Raw genomic sequence first — 18,115 nt, forward strand, 5'->3', positions numbered from 1 at the left:
TACACAAAGAGTGATATATTTCAAGCGTTCATTGCTTTTCATTTTGCTGATTATGGCTTATAGCTAATGAAAACCCAAAATTCAGTATCTCAGAAAATTAGAATATTGTAAGAAAGTTCAATATTGTAGACTCATGGTGTTATACTTCACTCATCTAATTAACCCAAAACACCCGCAAAGGTGTCCCGAGCCTTTAAATGGTCTTTTAGTCTGGTTCAGTAGGCCACACAATCATGGGGAAGACTACTGACTTGACAGTCATCCAGAAGACAGTCACTGACACCTTCCACAAGGAGGGTAAACCACAAAAGGTCATTGCTAAAGAAACTGACTGTTCACAGAGTCTTGTATCCAAGCATATTAATGGAAAGTTGAGTGGAAGGAAGAAATGTGGCAGAAAAAGGTGCACAAGCAACAGGGATAACCACAGCCTTGAGAAGATTGTGAAGCACAGCCCATTCAAGAATTTGTGGGAAATTCACAAGGAGTGGACTGTCACTGGAGTCAGTGCTTCAAGAGCCACCACACACAGACGGATCTAGGACATGGGCTACAACTGTCGCATTCCTTGTGTCAAGCCACTCCTGAACCAGAGACAACGGCTATACCCACTCAGGCATCACATCATGTTATTGCCACTGATGCTGGAATGAGAGTGAATGCTGAATGGGAAACAATATCAGCAGAAACACAGCCAGTATCAAACACTCATCATATTGCCCCCAAATCACTGAAACTAACTGGTATCACAAGATGTTGTGTCAAATGGCAGGTTGGAGAGAATATGTTTAAATGATTCTAAGGATCATGACTCCCAGAGATTTACTTCCTCTGCTATCTGTAAAGGGTAACAGGTTCTTCTACTGCAATACCAGTTGATATTTGCCTAATTTTGTGTTTTTACCAGTTGACATCTAGCAGCTGCTTAGTTGCTGCATAATAGATCCAGCATTCTGGGTTCAAATCTCATTACCTGTTACAATTTGTGTGGACTTGAAGATACTTATGACCTAAGACATGCAGGTTAGGTTAATTGACCTTTCTAAAATGGCCCCACATGGATGTTTATGTGTGCAAACTATGTACCTGCAGCCATACCCCATGCACTCCAGAACAGGTTATCAAGCTAAGCATAGTTGGGCCTGGCCAGTACTTGGATGGGAAACCGTCTAGGAAAAGCTTGGGTTGTTGGTGTAAGCTGTGTTGGTGAGGCCAGTAGGGGGGTGCTTACCCTGTGATCTGAACATGGATCCCAAGGCTCTTGTATAGTGATAGGAACAATAAGCTGTAAAAATGGCACCGTCCTTTGGATGAGACGTTAAACCGAAGTCCTGACTCTCTGTGGTCATACAAGATCCCTGGGCATCCTTCATAAAGAGTAATGTGTATTCCAATGTCCGGGCTAACTTGCCCACTTCAGCCTAGTCATTTTGGCCTCCTAATTGTTTCTTGTCTGTAACTTGCTAACTATTTCACCACTTCACCACCTAATAACTCATGTGTGGTAAGTGTACCGACGCAAACGTGACTGACGTCATATCATCCAGGTTGATGCTACACATTAGTGGTGGATGAAATGGCTCCCCAATAACTATGTAAAGCACTTTAAGTAGTGAGAAAAAGTATGATATAAATGTAAATTATTATTATTATTACAGTGGACTGGGACTTTGTCCAGTGTGGTCCCTGACCTTGTGCTAAGACTAAAAAGGTTTGAGAACTGCTACAATAAAATGGTATTTTAAATAAATAAATAAAAACTGCATAGATTGTAGCCTTTGGGGGTGGGTACTCATTTGGTCTCCAAATATTAAAATGCCTTAAAAACTGAAAACTTAACAAAGAAAGGCTTTATTACAGCTAATGACAATAACAAAGATTTTGAAGACAAAAAGACAACAGATGGGACTCTTAAGGCACAACTCTTCTATCTTCCTTCTTTCTTGAACATTTCTTCTTTCTTTTCCTGATTGGTGAACTCTTATTCACTTTCTGCCCAATGCTAAGTTCACTGGACAAATGGCCAATGGCCTCTTTTAAGCCAGATCCCTGGAGTACTTCTGAGGTCACATCTGATCCTTTCTAAAGCATTTCCAGACCAAACATAGCCCTACAAAATCCCTGGGGTTTTCTACCCAAAGCTCCCTCGAGGGGTTCCTGATATCCCTCAACAGCAGCCTCCAGCTGCCTTCAGTTACAGGGGTGAAGAATGTGTAATCATTTCTTGTGTATTCCCCACTGTCCTTCCATTATCCTTATGTCACTTGAATAAAGGGGACCCTTGCGTTGTCTCCCATCTGGGATGTGATCCAGCACCTGCTGATACTGACTCTAATTCCAATTACCTTTACAAGATAATATGTGTATTTATATATTCTTATACACATTGTATATGGTTTTATACTCAGCATTTTATGTTATGTTTTCAATGATGTTTATTTATTTTTGCATAAAGTACATAGTTCACTGAGTTTGGAGGGTATATTTTGTAATAAATTGAACTGAATTGCACTGAGTTAAAAACATTTTGGTCTTTTATTTTTGCTAAAATTACTTTTACTCTCAGCTGAGCAAACATTAAGGAAAATAAATAGATAATGACTTCACAGATTTTGCAGTGACTTTCATGAGTTAGCAGTTGCAGGCAGCGGAAGACTAAACATTTAGAATTTATTTAGCTTAGAATATGAGTTTAGGAAAGGAAGGTTGTAAAGAATAACTAAAAAAGAAATTCATTAAAGGAAGAGACTAATACATAAACAACAAAGGTTTTTTACTATTTAAAGAACAGCATGAGTACCAAAATCTGTGACGGTGGGGAAGTGACAACAGAGTAAAAGAAGGAAACAGTGAGGAAACAAAGGATGTCACTTTGATTTTTCATCTTTTCAAAAAGCATTCTTATGTATGCTAATTTTGCCAGTAGCATATGTATGCTATAATCCTGTGCGGAAAATGTACTATTTTGTGTGAAACATTCTAAAATTGCCCTGATGAACAAAAATAAACTAACAGTCAGTTATTATTTTTTCTTGAATGTCTTACAGTTTCAAACAGACTAATTCATATAAATAAGAAAGTGGAAACATTTTTCCAACCATTATTTAAAATTTTATTTGATGTATTAAGCAGGTTTGAAAATGGATGGTTGAATATCCAAATACAGCCTGTGCTTCTTGTGAATTGCTGCAATAGCTTTTAATGGTGGATGTGGCAGGCACACTGGACACATTGTATATGCATTGGACATGAATACATCTAGTCTGTGTGTTCACAATAGTTTACAGACATTTTTAACAAATGCAAATATATGGGAATGCAGAAAATCCCAATCTGTAGGATTCACAGTTCTCCTTGAAGACTTATATTACCACATTCAAAACTGTGAATGCCAGAAGAAATGTTACAATTTACAGATCTTGTCTCAAAATTACTTAACGGGAGTTGTCACCCTGGTTCAGTAATTATGTTATACTGTATGTTAAATAACCCAAACAGTATTCTACAGTTACTTAAAAAATATGCAGTAAGTTAGGATTTATTGATGTCCTGTAACTGTTCTTGTTAAAGTACTTAAAGAATTAATTAAATACTGGAAATGGATTTAAGCAATCGAAACGGCAAGAATATTTAAACGCAGGTCCAAACAATATCCACTGTGAGGGTTCTCCATTATTACACTTCATGCGAGATCACATAAAAGTCATATTGTAAAGTGAATCTTATATATAATCGTCTACATGTGGAAGTGTCTGTCCGGCCCAGAAGTGCGAAGCTAGCATCATTCTGGACCAAACTCTTTAAATGCCTTTCAGACAGCCTCAGAATCACAATCCCTCCTAATCCACTAACACCTGTGTTTGGTGGGCTCACAGATGATCTTACTGTAATTGCCTTTATTACACTATTGGCACGTAGACTTATCTTGCTCAATCCTAACTCTTCTATTCTAAGTCAGTGGGTAACTGATATTATATACTATTTGAAATTAGAAAAAATCAAATGCGCACTTACAGGATCTGTAGAAAACTTTTTCAAAACCTGGCAGGATCTAATTAATAACATTTTAGAATAAGCATTTAAATTGAGGAAGCAGGTTCTCTCCCTTCTTTCACTCCATTCATCTTTATTCATTTAATAATTTTTTCTATTTTCTTATTTTTACTAGCTTAAAGTTTTACTTTGCTGGCCTAGCTGTCATTCTCAGGGGTGGGGGTTGATTTGTTTCGAACCTTTTTTTGTAAAACTTGAGTTATTTGTATGGAATGCTATTTGATTTTAATAAAATCAATAAAATAAAATAAAAAATAGAAGTGCGAGGTTACAGCATGAATCTAAAAGAGACTGCAAGATGACCAAAACTTCATGAGTCAGAAGAAGAAAGAAGGACAAAGCTAGAGCATGAAGCTGAAAGAAAGCAACTCTGTCACCAAAGTGAAACTGCCAAGGAAAGACAAAACGACAGAAAAACTCGCTTAGCCGCTGATAGATAAGGGGGGCGAACACGTCCGCAAAACGAAACCACCAACTTTGCATTTCAATTTTTTTCTGATGATTTCAATAGTTTCTAGGTTTCCTGGGTGTTTAATAGCATGGGCTTACACAGCTAGTGTTTAATATTATCTGTTGTTGATAATTGATTGAGTTATTTCATCTACTGATACCTTTTATACTGAAATATGCTGAATGTCATGGCACATTGCTGAATTTGAACACTTACAGTATTTCTAAATAAAGTTTAAATGACAGCATCACAGAAACATGATACTATGAATTTCATATAGTGCTCCTGCCATAATATTAACACACAGTTTAGTTAAACTGTAAAAAAAAGCCACCAGAAAGCATATGCATTGGGCTATTAACAAGGATCTCCAAAACAGAGCACTCTAAATCAGATAGTGACTACTGATAAACAGATTGATTTACATGAAATTGAATTTCCTACAAAACTCACCTAAAACATTTGTGAAATAAATCGTGTTTCGGTTTCAGTGAAGTTTGTGCAATTAACACAAGAAAAAAAGGTGTAAGATCCTGCCTGGAGTTGTTTTCATGCATTAATTCTACATATCGTTTAGTATTTAAATAACAATTTCTACAGAAAAAAAATCACTGGAAGTGTGGATATCTTTAGCTAGGATAAGGTGGTTGGTTGGTAACAGCAGGCGTGGAATAGTGAGGTGGTTGGTATCAGAGACTTGACATGTACTGATGTACTTGACATGTGCACCGTGATGCATTTTACTGTGTCTTTGTGTGGAAAACATTCAGCCTGTCACATTTTTAAAAAAGTGTATTGCACTCCTTTGCTGTGATGTGAACAAGAGGCATAAATCGAATTTATTTTACTGGTTTGGTACAGGTTAATCCTTTATGCAGCTGCAGAAAAGAACACAGATAAACACAGAGGTGTAAATGAGGACTATTCCACCAAAAAAAAAAAACAACTCTAGCAAGTATCACATTTTGCAGTTGTGAAATGCCATATGAATTAAATGTTTGTGTCAGTTTTGTGAAACTGTATGAAAATCAGAACTTGACCATTTTGCTCATCAGTAAACAGTAGCCTTGATTGTTAGTTAATTTTATATCATTTGTTCTTTATTTAACATTGATGCTAAAGTTCCAAGAATATTGACATGATAAAAGGCTACACAGTATCCAATCCAAGAGGAACCCCAAAAATCAAACCCGTATCCCACTGGTCCTTTCATTCCACCCTAACACACTCTCTCTGTTTCTTTCTCTCTCACAAGTCATTAAGTAAATTTTCCCAGTTTTAGAGTTTGAGCCTTTTTAGCCCTCCCTTGATCTCCTTCTGTTGACCACAAACTTCTCATCTGCAATTCACTTCACAGAAGTGAGCCACAATCTCCAACAGCCACTTTGAATTGTAACAGGAGAACTGTGTCACTTGCAAATATGTTACCAACAATATCCTTGCATTTGGTCCATCTGGTAAATGTATTATTAAAGAAAGGGCTTCTTGCCAGTTTAAATTTTACTGCACTTCTTGTAGGACGTTTCTAGGGATTTAGATAGGTGAGCATAGAGACGGCTGGTAGATCATTTCAGGGAGCATGTTCAAGTTGTTAAGATCAAAGAGGTTAAAGAGTCTATTGTAGAACACCAAAGAGAGTTATAGATGTGTAACCCTTTAGGTAGCTAAAGAGTTCACTCTGCAGCTTCAGCTGATGGCTCCTATTTCTCCAAGCTGGTTTGAGAGTTCTTCTTCAAGATAATGTTCCTCTACATATAGACGGGGGTATTGTTGAACTGAAATCACTAAAGTACATTGAGACCAAATTCAGGTATTTAAATAAAAAACAAAGGATTTACTTTATCATTGCCTCTAAACTTTATTCTTTTTTATGGCTGTAGAATCACTGGAAGTCCTTCAATTCATTAAATACAAGGATAGCAAACCCTGTGGCCTGGCGGACATTCCCAAACAAATGTTAAAAACTAGTGGTGAGGAACTTGCTTACAACTTTCAAAATATCATTACCAAAATATGTAATGGTGTAATTAAGATGAAATTCTACCAAAATTTTCAAGAAGGATCCAAATCATAGAGTGAAAAATACTTGTGGCATTGCCTCACTCACCCTCTGGGAAGCAGACCGAAATCTATTGCCAGAAACATTTTCTTGACTTCCATCAATCTTGTTTAATGAATTCAAGTTCAGACGGGGTGGAACGCATGACAGCACGTTTTATATTATGGTTGCCATAATCTAACCACACAGCATCATATCAAATGAGGCAGAGCTAACTCAATTTCCCATCAGTCTGTGGCACCTGACATCTTTTACTTTTGTGCGGGGGCTATTGGATGAAATCTGCTGTGGCACATTATTCACTGTAAATAAGATGATGGCGATGCAAAGGTTTTTTTTTCCGATTTCCCAGAAGCTGCAGCATTATTTCTTTAGGAATTTGAAATACAAAACCCTCCTATTGCTCTTAAGTATTATGGGTCTTTCCAGGATTTCAGGATATCAGGATGGTCATTTGAATTGTCTGCAAAGAAGTTACCATCATGCAGAACATGCTCTTATGAACACAGATCTTCATCGGACATTCTGTTTTACAGTACGATAAATGTATACTATTTCCATAGGGTTGTTTACTTGGGCATTTTCCATACCTCATTGACAATTATTAGTCATCAGCTGGTATCCTGGACTGTGTTTGTGGATTTATTTTGTTTTTGTTGATATTATAAGGGTGGGTGGTAAAATGTTTGCATATATTATATAAATAATTTACTCAATACCATATGGTTGGACTTTCTCCCAGTGTGGTGTATAAATGTGTATATGCCCGGTCAGGCTGTGTGGTGTGTCCTACCAATACATCATAGTAAACAAGTAACTGGGTAAATCAGTACTCGTATTAGTGCCTTTTGGACTACTACAGTGACCAAACCCTTCCAAAAATAATTACATGTAATTGCAAGTATTTTTGAATCAAAATATTACATCTAATAGAGTAGCATGGTGGTGCATTGGTAGCACTGCTGCCTCACAGTAAGGAGACCAGGGTTCACATGCCAGGTCCTCCCCGTTTGGAGTTTGCATGTTCTCATCATGTCAGTGTGGGTATCCTCCAGGCACTCTGATTTCCTCACACAGTTCAAAGACATGTAGTTTAGGTGGATTGGTAATACTAAACAGGCCCTATTGTGTGTTTGGTGAGTGTGTGTATGTTTGCCCTGCAATGGACTGTCACCCTGCCTGGGGTTTGTTTCTGACTTGTACCTTATGCTGTCTGGGATTGGCTATAGCAACCCCTGCGACCCAGTTCAGGACTAAGTTGGTTAGAAAATGGCTGACTATTCCTACTAATATTAATACATTTTAAAATATGTTATGATATACTTTCAGGATAAATATAATATTTTGCTCTATACTCAAATATGTTGTAAAATATGTAAGTTAATGCCAATTTTTGTATTGCAATATATTTTTCAAAATACAGAAATCTATTTCCTGTATATTTACTAGACTAGCAATGAAAATGTCCATTAGGTATCTCAAAAGTGTTTGTTACTTTGTGGCATATGCCAGACAAAATTGCATTGCGACACAGCATGAATTATAAACCCAGCATTAACAGAGTAGAAGTAATTAACACGATTGTAAACTGTAATGTTCTCAGTGCAGTACTCTGCATATTGTAACGAATAGGTAATTTCAAATAATTGTATCTTAAGTGCTTTTTTAATTCTTTAATATGCTAAGCTATAATTTTGACTGCAGTGTGTTGCTTTGTATTCTGATATGCTGATATGCTTAATTTTTCACTAAAATAACTTTTGCATAAGGACTGATCCTCTAGTATTCTAGGAACTAATTTTTAAGAGATACACATTTAACAAAATTTCTGCCAACTGCTTCAACAATTTTTTTATCCCATAGTAAAACCCATTGAAGCTCAACCTGTGTCCCTTTAGAGTATCCATCCATTTTCTAACGTGCTGAATCCGAACACAGGGTCATGGGGGTCTGCTGGAGCCAATCCCAGCCAACACAGGGCACAAGGCAGGGTGCCAACCCACCGCAGGACACACACCCACCCACCAAGCACACACTAGGGCCAATTTAGAATCGCCAATCCACCTAACCTGCATGTCTTTGGACTGGGGGAGAAAACCGGAGTACCCGGAGGAAACCCACGCAGACATGGGGAGAACATGCAAGCTCCATGCAGGGAGGCTAACCCGGGTCTCCTAACTGTGAGGCAGCAGCGCTACCACTGTGCCACTGTGCTGCCCCCTTTTTGTTTGATTGTTTCAGTGTTGAATAAATAGCAGACTACTGGATATGCTGGGGCAGATACCTACGTGAATGACTTTAAAAAATCAATTAAATCCATTGCAAAGACTTTACTTTTTTTCAGGTATACAGGTATGCAAAATATTTAAAAATATCTTTGTTACAATATATTACTTGAAATATATGATTAATCAGTTTCAGATGTTACCTTAAAAAGATTTATTTAAACTTACATATATTTTATTTTACAATAAAATATATGACAATGTATTTTTTGGGTAATTGCAATATGTTTCATTTTTGTAAGGGAAAACCACTAAATGGTAGCGCTCATAGGAATAAGCAGACAAAACACTGGTGCCCAAAAGGAAATAAACACTGAAAATTGCATTAACGTCACCAAAATGACAATGAATAATACAAACAAATGAAAGCAAAATGAATAGCTCAAGCAAACAAAAGCAAAGGTAGTAAACAAATTAATAATGCAATTCCGGAACTACAAACATGAGTTTTGAAGCTCAGCAGATTCTAAGAGAAATACCAGGAGCAGCTATACATTTCTTTCATTGACCCGACAAAGACCTTAAACTTCATCAGTTGGGAAGCCATCTGGAAGATTCTGTCTCGGCTTGAATGTCCTACCAAATGTATCACTATCGTGAGGCTTCTGCATGGCCACATGATGACAACTGTCCTTTACAACGGGATGAAAAGAGACTCTTTTGCCACTCAAGCAGGTGGTGTGACGGGGTTGTCTCTTAACACTGGAACATTTTATAATTTACCTCAATATTATTCTGCTTCTAATTGCCAACCACTTCACCTGTGGCACCTTTTATGACTTTCCCATTAAAGTGAGCAAAAAGGTATTATTTTACTAGAGCAATGTAGAGATTTGATTAAGCAGATCCAGAGGATGAGTAGTCTGGATAGATCAGAGAGTTCTAAAGGCTAAGAAATCAGAAAGTAAAATAAATGATGCAAGCAAGTGCAACTTAATAAACAAGACCAAAAGGTATCAAAAACTACCTTGAAAAGAAATTACCATGGAAATATTTTTTCTGCAAGCCTGTCCTTTTAAATAAAATTCAGAGAAAGACCATGCATTACATGGTTTCATATACACAAATATGCAAAAACGATACACCCCTAGTGATGTGTGGCATCACAGAAAGCAAGTATAAAATACTATAGCAGAAGATGTCATAATTGTGTGCCGGCAAACATGTAAGCCATTATAAATAAATAGTAAAAATAACATTTAAATGAAAGAATGGCAGGATACAGGACTGAACAAAACTTTGATGGAAAGCGCTACTACCTATATATACTTACGACTAAGTCTAAATTGACTAACATAGTATTCATCTACCTTCAGTATATAAATTACTGTACCATTTTTGACCACTTCACGGATGAAATCTAGGCCATTCTGAGTCTCTTCACTGAGGCTTACAAGAATCTAGGACTTTCTCTCAATATAGGGAAACCATGATCCTGGTTTCGCTCAGTGTTCTTGGTCAGGTAAGAGAGCCCACAGTGTTCAGCATCTTTTGGGATACCCTGAGAGTTGTTAATCATTATCAGTACTTTAGCAAGCAAATGTCCAGAATAGAAGGAGGAATTCAACATTGCACCATTTGCACCACCATATAAACAAAGCTCATACAGACACAGAACAAAAATGCAAACTCAATCCAGAATGAGGCCATGCCAGCTAATAAATGCTAAATTTAAAATAAAGTGCTATTTTTGTAAAATTTTCATTCAGAAAGCACTCAGTGAGTAGTGTGCACGATACTGCATAATAGATCTGCTGTATGCAGGACTCTGAATGAACTGTGTGAAGCATATGACACACTATTCTCTAATTGTATTTTTCTTTGTTAGAAAAAAAAACAACAGTGATAAAAATACCAAAGGAGGGAAGGGAGGATGAAAATGCTGTTCCTTTTCTTTGCCCTTTTCCTTCCTCTGACCTCTTCCTTGACGCGAATAGGAATACTGCATTAGGTTCCCGCGGTAAAAAAGCATGCAACGTCTCCCGTCTGAGATGGTATCTGTCAGGAGCAGCGCTCTAAGCTGATATCTTCCTTGATCTCACTCAATCCAGGGTCACTTATTCTCTTCCCAGCTGTTTACAGAGTAGCACCGCAGGAGCCATCTGATCAGGGCAAATCACAAGGCTGCTGATGGACCGTCGTACAGGGCAGGCTTCTGGGCCAAGTCTCAGCACTATCAAGGCAAGACAGAGTGGAGCCAAAATACTGATAGAGATATGCACACTGCAGATAAAAATAATGAAATAATCCAAATATGCCATTGTGCCCTGTGTATAATGCAAAAAGCGATAGATTAGCATGAAATTGTCTTTTTTTCAGTACCAGAAATGTGTTTTCATAATGATTACAGCATAGAAATAATTGTTAAGATTGTTAAATTTAATTCTTTGGGTGTAGCAGCTATGAGTTCTCAAAAGTATCTGTAATGAACTGAAAAGTATTTTCTTCACCTACTATTACATTTGATAAATCCCATATTGACATCATTCTAGTTTCAGTCAGTATTTAAACTATGTTTACCTTTTTATTTTACCTTGTCAGGAGGATGAAAATTGGTTTGTGTATATAACATTTTTTAGATTGGATTCAGTCACATAATACTAATATGAAAATGTCATCAAGCAAGTCTAATGGCCAATCTGTCATGAGCCCAAACACAGCCAACTGCACCTGTTACATCTCTGCAGTTTGCCCACTTTCGGAGCGTGGGAGTATTGGAGAGGAGATTGCTGGGGGTGGTGGTGTGCGCCTGGAAAGGATATTTTAGGAAATCATATTAGGTTTCACCTAGTCAGTCTATAAGCAGGGAAAATTGTCTTCATGAACACTGGACTGACAGCAAATTACAGCCATGAATAGGTGACCTTAAGCCTCTTACTAGTTTAAAATGCACAAAAAAAATGTATGTTACTTTTTTGTAAATATGTATAAATTGATTACAGGATATTATAAACCTGTATTTCTTTTTTGAATGTGCCTCTTCCAATACAGGGCAATACAGAGCTATAGTTAGAACTGAGCAAAAGGCACTAACCATTCTGGATGAAGTGCCAGACCATTTCAGAGCATATTAACAAACTCAAATACCCAAAGGGCCAGTATAAAATAGTTAATTCATCTAACCTGAAACTCTTTGGAATTTGTGAGACTGGAAGAAATTGGAATATTTTATAAAGGGAATAATAAAATTTGGAATAAACCAGGAAAGTTCATACAGACACCTGCAATTTGATTTTAAAGTTATGGCTCTGGAGAAACAGCAGAGCTATTCACTGCATACAGGGTCATGGGGGTCTGCTGGAGCCAATCCCAGCCAACACAGGGCGCAAGGCAGGAAATAAACACCGGGCAGGGCGCCAGCCCACGGCAGAGCACATACACACACACGCACACACATGCACACACACAAAGCACACATTAGGGACAATTTAAGATCATCAATGCACCTAACCTGCATGTCTTTATACTGTGGGAGAAAACCGGAGCATCCAGAGAAAACCCACGCATTTCAGGTGTGAAATGGTACTGCTAATTGTTTCCCTCCCTGTACTGTTCTACAAGTAAGTAATCTTTGAATTTTCTGTGCCTGCTATAATATTATCCTGAAATTCTGTATGTACAGTATTTTGTGTTGAATTTCCCAGTCCCTATTTTCCTGATTTTTGGCGCACTATTTGGAAGACCTGCTGCTCAGTTCTGATGAAAACACAATTAATACTGAGTAGATATGAGTGAAATGATTCACATTAAATTTAATTTGTGGTGATGTGTGTTGTGGTTGTCAGATATGTATTGTGTTTGTATTGCTAAGAAGATGCTCATTTTGCCAATTACAATGACAGTCTTGGCCACACAATCTTAAAGATGCATTGGAGACAGAAATGAAATTCAAAGCTCTAAGACATCCTCATCTGCAGGAGTCAAGAAATAGGAGTGGGCAGTTGATAGGTAAGGGTTGGGGACAAGTGCTATAGTGAGTGTTATTGTGCTCTTTCTCAGGTGGTTAAAGGAGTTTTAGGGTGTCATAGGATACAGCAATTCTCTTCTAAAGTTCCAATACTGAAAGTACTTTGGTTTGTATCAACTGAGGACTGAGTGGCATGCACTTCAAAAACAACCAATTAGATTAGATTAGATCACAATTTTGGATGATCCGCTGTGGCAAACCCTAATGGGAGCAGCCGAAAAAAGAAGAAGAAGAAGATCAACTTTATTAATCCCATATAGCATATAGCAGCAGAAACCTAAAAACAAGTATAGAGACTCACAGGACAAATAAGACAACCAATCAATTAATCAATAAATAAATACATACATAAATATACAAATGTTAATTGTGCAGAAATTGTAAAATTAACATAACGAGTACTTCGGGTGGGAGCATTGAATTGCTGGATAGAAGCAGGTGGAAGAGATCCCCAGAGTCACACTGTGACAGAACGAGTCTTTGGCTAAAATTGTTCCAAGAAAGCACGTCCTGGAGGGGACTTTTCATGATGGTATCCAATTTTGCCAACATCCTCTTTTCCACAATAGCTCCCGTTGTATCCTGGGTTAGCCCTGTGATGGAACAGGCTTTAATGATAATTACCTCCCCAGTCCACTTTAGTAGACTCAAACATAAAGTCATCAAGATTTTTTCTGGTCCATCAAACCCGGCTTATCCTCTAAAAAATGGCTCAGGTCAGTCAGGAGTACAACTACCATAATAGCACTTAGTGACGACCTGTCAACTGCAAGAACTTAATGCCTCAGTGGCTAACAATGATTAGTTGAATGGATCTAATTATTTTTGTGAAAATTACTGTTTTTTAGGACTTTTTCAATACATATGCGTTTGTATGGATTTCAACAAATCAGATTCCTTGCAAGTGATGTTGTTAAGTCAATATTCACTTTTATTAAAGGATGCAGGGCTAATATTTGGTGAAATTATGAGCATACAGGAACCAGTTGAAGAAGCTGAATTAAGAATCTGTCTTCTGTTTATATAGAATTTTTTTTTTTTTATTAATTTTATTGCAATCCATACAAAGCAATCAAGTTTTTACAAATAGAAAAACTGAATTAAGAACAGATCGATCCCCACCCCTGAGAGAGAGAGCAAGCCAAACGCGTGAAATTTAAGGCTTGTAAACATACCTAAATTAATAAATTCTCTGTGCTTTATGAGCTTATTTTAAAATATTACTGATTAATTCCTGCCATGTTTTGAAAAAAGTCTGCACAGATCCTCTAACTGAGTATTTGATTTTTCCAATTTCAAATAATATAACACATCGGTTTCCCACTGACTTAAAGAGGAGAGTTTGGGTTCTTCCAGTTTATCAGAATAAGTCTGCGTGCCAAAGTGTAGCGAATGCAATCACAATTTGTTTGTCTTTCTCCACTTTAAGCCCCTCTGGAAGAACCCCAAACACAGCTGCTAATGGGTTAGGAGGGACTGTGAGTCCAAGGCTATCTGTAAAGTAATTAAAAAATTTTGTCCAGAATAATGTTAATTTGGTGCAGGCCCAGAACATGTGACCCAGTGAGGCTGGGACTTGGTTGCAACGTTCGCAGGTTGGATCATGCCCTGGAAACATTTTGGAGAGTTTTAGTCGAGACAGATGTGCTCGATATATAATTTTGAGTTGTATAATTGTATGCTTTGCGCATATGGAGCTTGAGTGAATTCTCTGCATTGCTACTTTCCACTCCTTTTCTGATATATTAATTGAGAGATCTTTTTCCCAGTGTCCTCTTGGATCTTTGAAAGGAGGGATTGTAAAATGATTGTATATATTGTAGAGATGGAGTCTAAGTCCTTGAGATTGAGCAATATTTTTCCAGCATGGATGAGGGTGCAAGATGAGGAAAATCTGGAAGGTTCTGTTTAACAAAGTTCCTGATTTGAAGATAGTGAAAGAAATGTGTAGCTGGAATGTTAAATTTGGAATGTAATTGTTCATAGGATGCAAAGACGTTGTCTATATAAAGATCTCTAAGCAAGTTAATTCCAAATTTTTCCAGATATTAAAACTGCATATGTTTGTGAAGGTTGAAAGAGGTGGTTCTCTTGCAGAGGTGCCACAGATAGAAGCTTCTCCGTCTTAAAATGCTTTCTACATTGGTTCCAGATTCTAAGTGAGTGGAGCACAATTGGGTTATTTGTATATTGCCGATAACGTGTGTTTATTGGAGCACAGAGCAAGGAATACAAAGAAGTACTGCAGGATTTTACTTCTATTGCGGTCCAAGCCTGTGTATGTTCTTCTATTTGTGTCCAGGTTCTTATCACCTGTATATTTGCTGCCCAGTAATAAAACTGGAAGTTAGGTAGAGCCATGCGCCTTCTGCCTTTTGTCTTTGTAGGGTCGCTCTTTTGATGCGTGGATGTTTTGAATTCCAAATAAATGAGGTTATTGTTGAATCTAATTGCTTAAAGAATGATTTATTAATGTATATTGGGATGTTTTGAAATAAAAAAGGAGCTTAGGAAGAATATTCATCTTAACAGTGTTAATTCTTCCAGCTAGTGTGAGATGAAGGGTTGACCATCTATGCAAGTCTTGTTTAATTTTTTCCATGCAGACGGCGAAATTTTGTTGATAAAGAGCTTTATGTTTACTTGTGATGTTTACCCCTAGGTATTTAAACTGTTCTGCAATGATAAAAGGTAGGGTATCTAATCTAATATTATATGCTTGAGAATTCACTGGAAAGAGTACACTTTTATTCAGATTAATTCTGAGACCAGAGATCTTTTGAAATTCTGTGAGTGCTGCTAAGACTGCAGGCACAGAATTTTCTGGGTCCGAAATATACAGTACCATATCATCTGCATATAATGAGATTTTCTGTTCCAGTCCTTCTCTGCTAATCCCCTTTATCTGATCAGTATTTCGACAATGTATTGCCAGTGGTTCAATGGCAATCGCAAACAGCAGTGGTGACAAGGGCATCCTTGTCTAGTGCCACGCTCTAGTTTAAAGTAGTCTGAGCAAATGTTGTTGATGCAAACTGAAGCTTCTGGCTTAGTATACAGTAATTTAATCCATGCACAAATGTTCAGGCCAAACCCAAACTTCTTCAATGTAGTAAAAGGTATTTCCATTCAATCATGTCGAATGCTTTTTCTGCATCCAATGATAATAATATTTCTGGGGTGTTTGATTTAGTTGGTGAGTATATTACATTAAACAGGCGTCGAAGATTTGAAGATAAGTGTAGGCCCCTAATAAATCCAGTTTGGTCTTGTGATATTACCGAGGGATGCACTTTCTCCATCCTTCTAGCTATGATTTTAGAGAGTATTTTAACGTCGTTATTCAGAAGTGAAATTGGTCTGTATGATGCACATTGTAATAAGTCCTTATTTTGTTTTGGAAAACAGTGATTAGTGCTTGGCGAAAGGTTTGTGGAAGAGATTGGTTATCTCTGGCTTCTGTAAATGTTGCTAATAGGAGGGGAGCTAGCTGAGCAGAGAATTTCTTGTAAAATTCTGCAGGGTAGCCATCAGGGCCTGCTGCTTTCCACCTTGGAGTGACTTTATAGCATCTAGTAATTCTGATAACGCCAGAGGTTTATCAAGTTCCTCCACACTAAAAGCGTCTATTTGTGGTATCTGTAATGTATCCAGAAATGCATTAGATTGTGTATTGTCTTCTTTAAACTCAGTAGTATATAGGGATTTATAGTAGTCTCTGAAAGTGTGCATTATATTTTTGTGTTTGACGATTTTATCTCCATTCGTGTTGGTGATTACCGAGATTGCGTTGCGCACTTCTTGCTTGTGAATTTGTTGAGCTAAAAGCTTATTAGCTTTCTCTCCATGTTCATAGTAATGATGTCTGGATTTGTAGATTAGTTGTCAAGAGGTTTAATTCCGAATGTAGAGCCTGCCTATAGAATTATTTTGATTATTGTTAAACATGTGTAATTCAGTTTAGGTCAAAGTATACGGTGCAAGGCAGGAATCAACCTGGGATGAGGCATCATGAAACTTTCCCACTGTCACTTATATGAAGCCAAATTAGGGTCACTGTCTCTGGTATTCACTTTTTCTTTTATAATATTTAATTGTTTTATTGAGATTTACAGTAGCTACTGCTGTTTTCCTAAATCATTATTTAAAATGTTTCTATGTTATTTTCTTTTGTTGATATATTGGTGACCCTACTTTTAATTATATGTTAAATTAATTAAGTTTCATAATGGATGTGAAATCTATATATCTGCTCCATAAGACTTTTTCTCACATGGACAAAGCTGGCTGCATTGAAAGAGTTATGTTTTTGATTTCTCCAGTGTTTTCAATGACATCCAGCCATCTCTGTTAAGGAAGTGTGGTCAGAGATAAGCAGGTGGATGAGCCTACAGTGACATGGATAATGGAAAATCTGTGCGGCAGACGGCAGTTTGTGAAGAAGGACTGTGTCTCTGTGTGTGTGACACTGGAGCACCACAGGGAACAGTCCCGTCTCCTTTTCTCTTCAGTTTGTACACATGAGTCTATAAATATAGTACCAGTCATGTCATTTGCAGAAATTCTCAGATGATTCTTAACTTATGGGGTTTATCAATAAGGGGAGGGGGTTGAAGCAGAGTATAGGAGTCCGGTGGAAAATGTTGTTTCTTGGATGCAGAAAGAATTTTCTACATCTCAACATCAGCAAAAGCATGGAATTAACTATTGACTTTTAACCATACCAAAGACCTCTACACCTGGTTGCTGTTCTGGGAGTCGAGGTAGAGGTGGTGTGCTTGGGATAACACATCAATAACAGGTTGAACTCGTCTCATAGCACAGAGAAACTATATAAGAAAGGGCAGAACAAACTGTTTTTCCTTAGGATACTGTCATCTTTTAAGGTGGGTAATAACATCCTTCACATCTTCTAAAACTGTGATGGCCAGTGTGATTTTCTACACTGGTTTGGGATGCACCAGTAATATTACTCAACAGAGGCCCTCTAAATCAACAAGCTAATTAAAAGGGCAAGCTCAGTTATGGGATGCAGTCTGGACCCCCTGGAGGTAGAAGCAGAGTGTGTATAACTGGACAGTGTTAAGTCCAGTTATAGGCATCGGGTCTTCGAAATCGTAAACTTGATAAGCAGAAGATCATGAGATGGAGGGTTTAGAAAAGGAACTATTAATGATTACTGTATATGATTATATCAATAGAATAGGGCTCTACCCAGCCACACTGAATTAAAGCATGCTGACTTTGAACACGAATCAATGAAAATATTATTTTGCTAAGCCTTGGTGTATTTTTTAGTT

Source organism: Polypterus senegalus, chromosome 3 (assembly GCF_016835505.1).
Source record: "Polypterus senegalus isolate Bchr_013 chromosome 3, ASM1683550v1, whole genome shotgun sequence".
Classification (NCBI taxonomy): Eukaryota; Metazoa; Chordata; class Cladistia; order Polypteriformes; family Polypteridae; genus Polypterus; species Polypterus senegalus.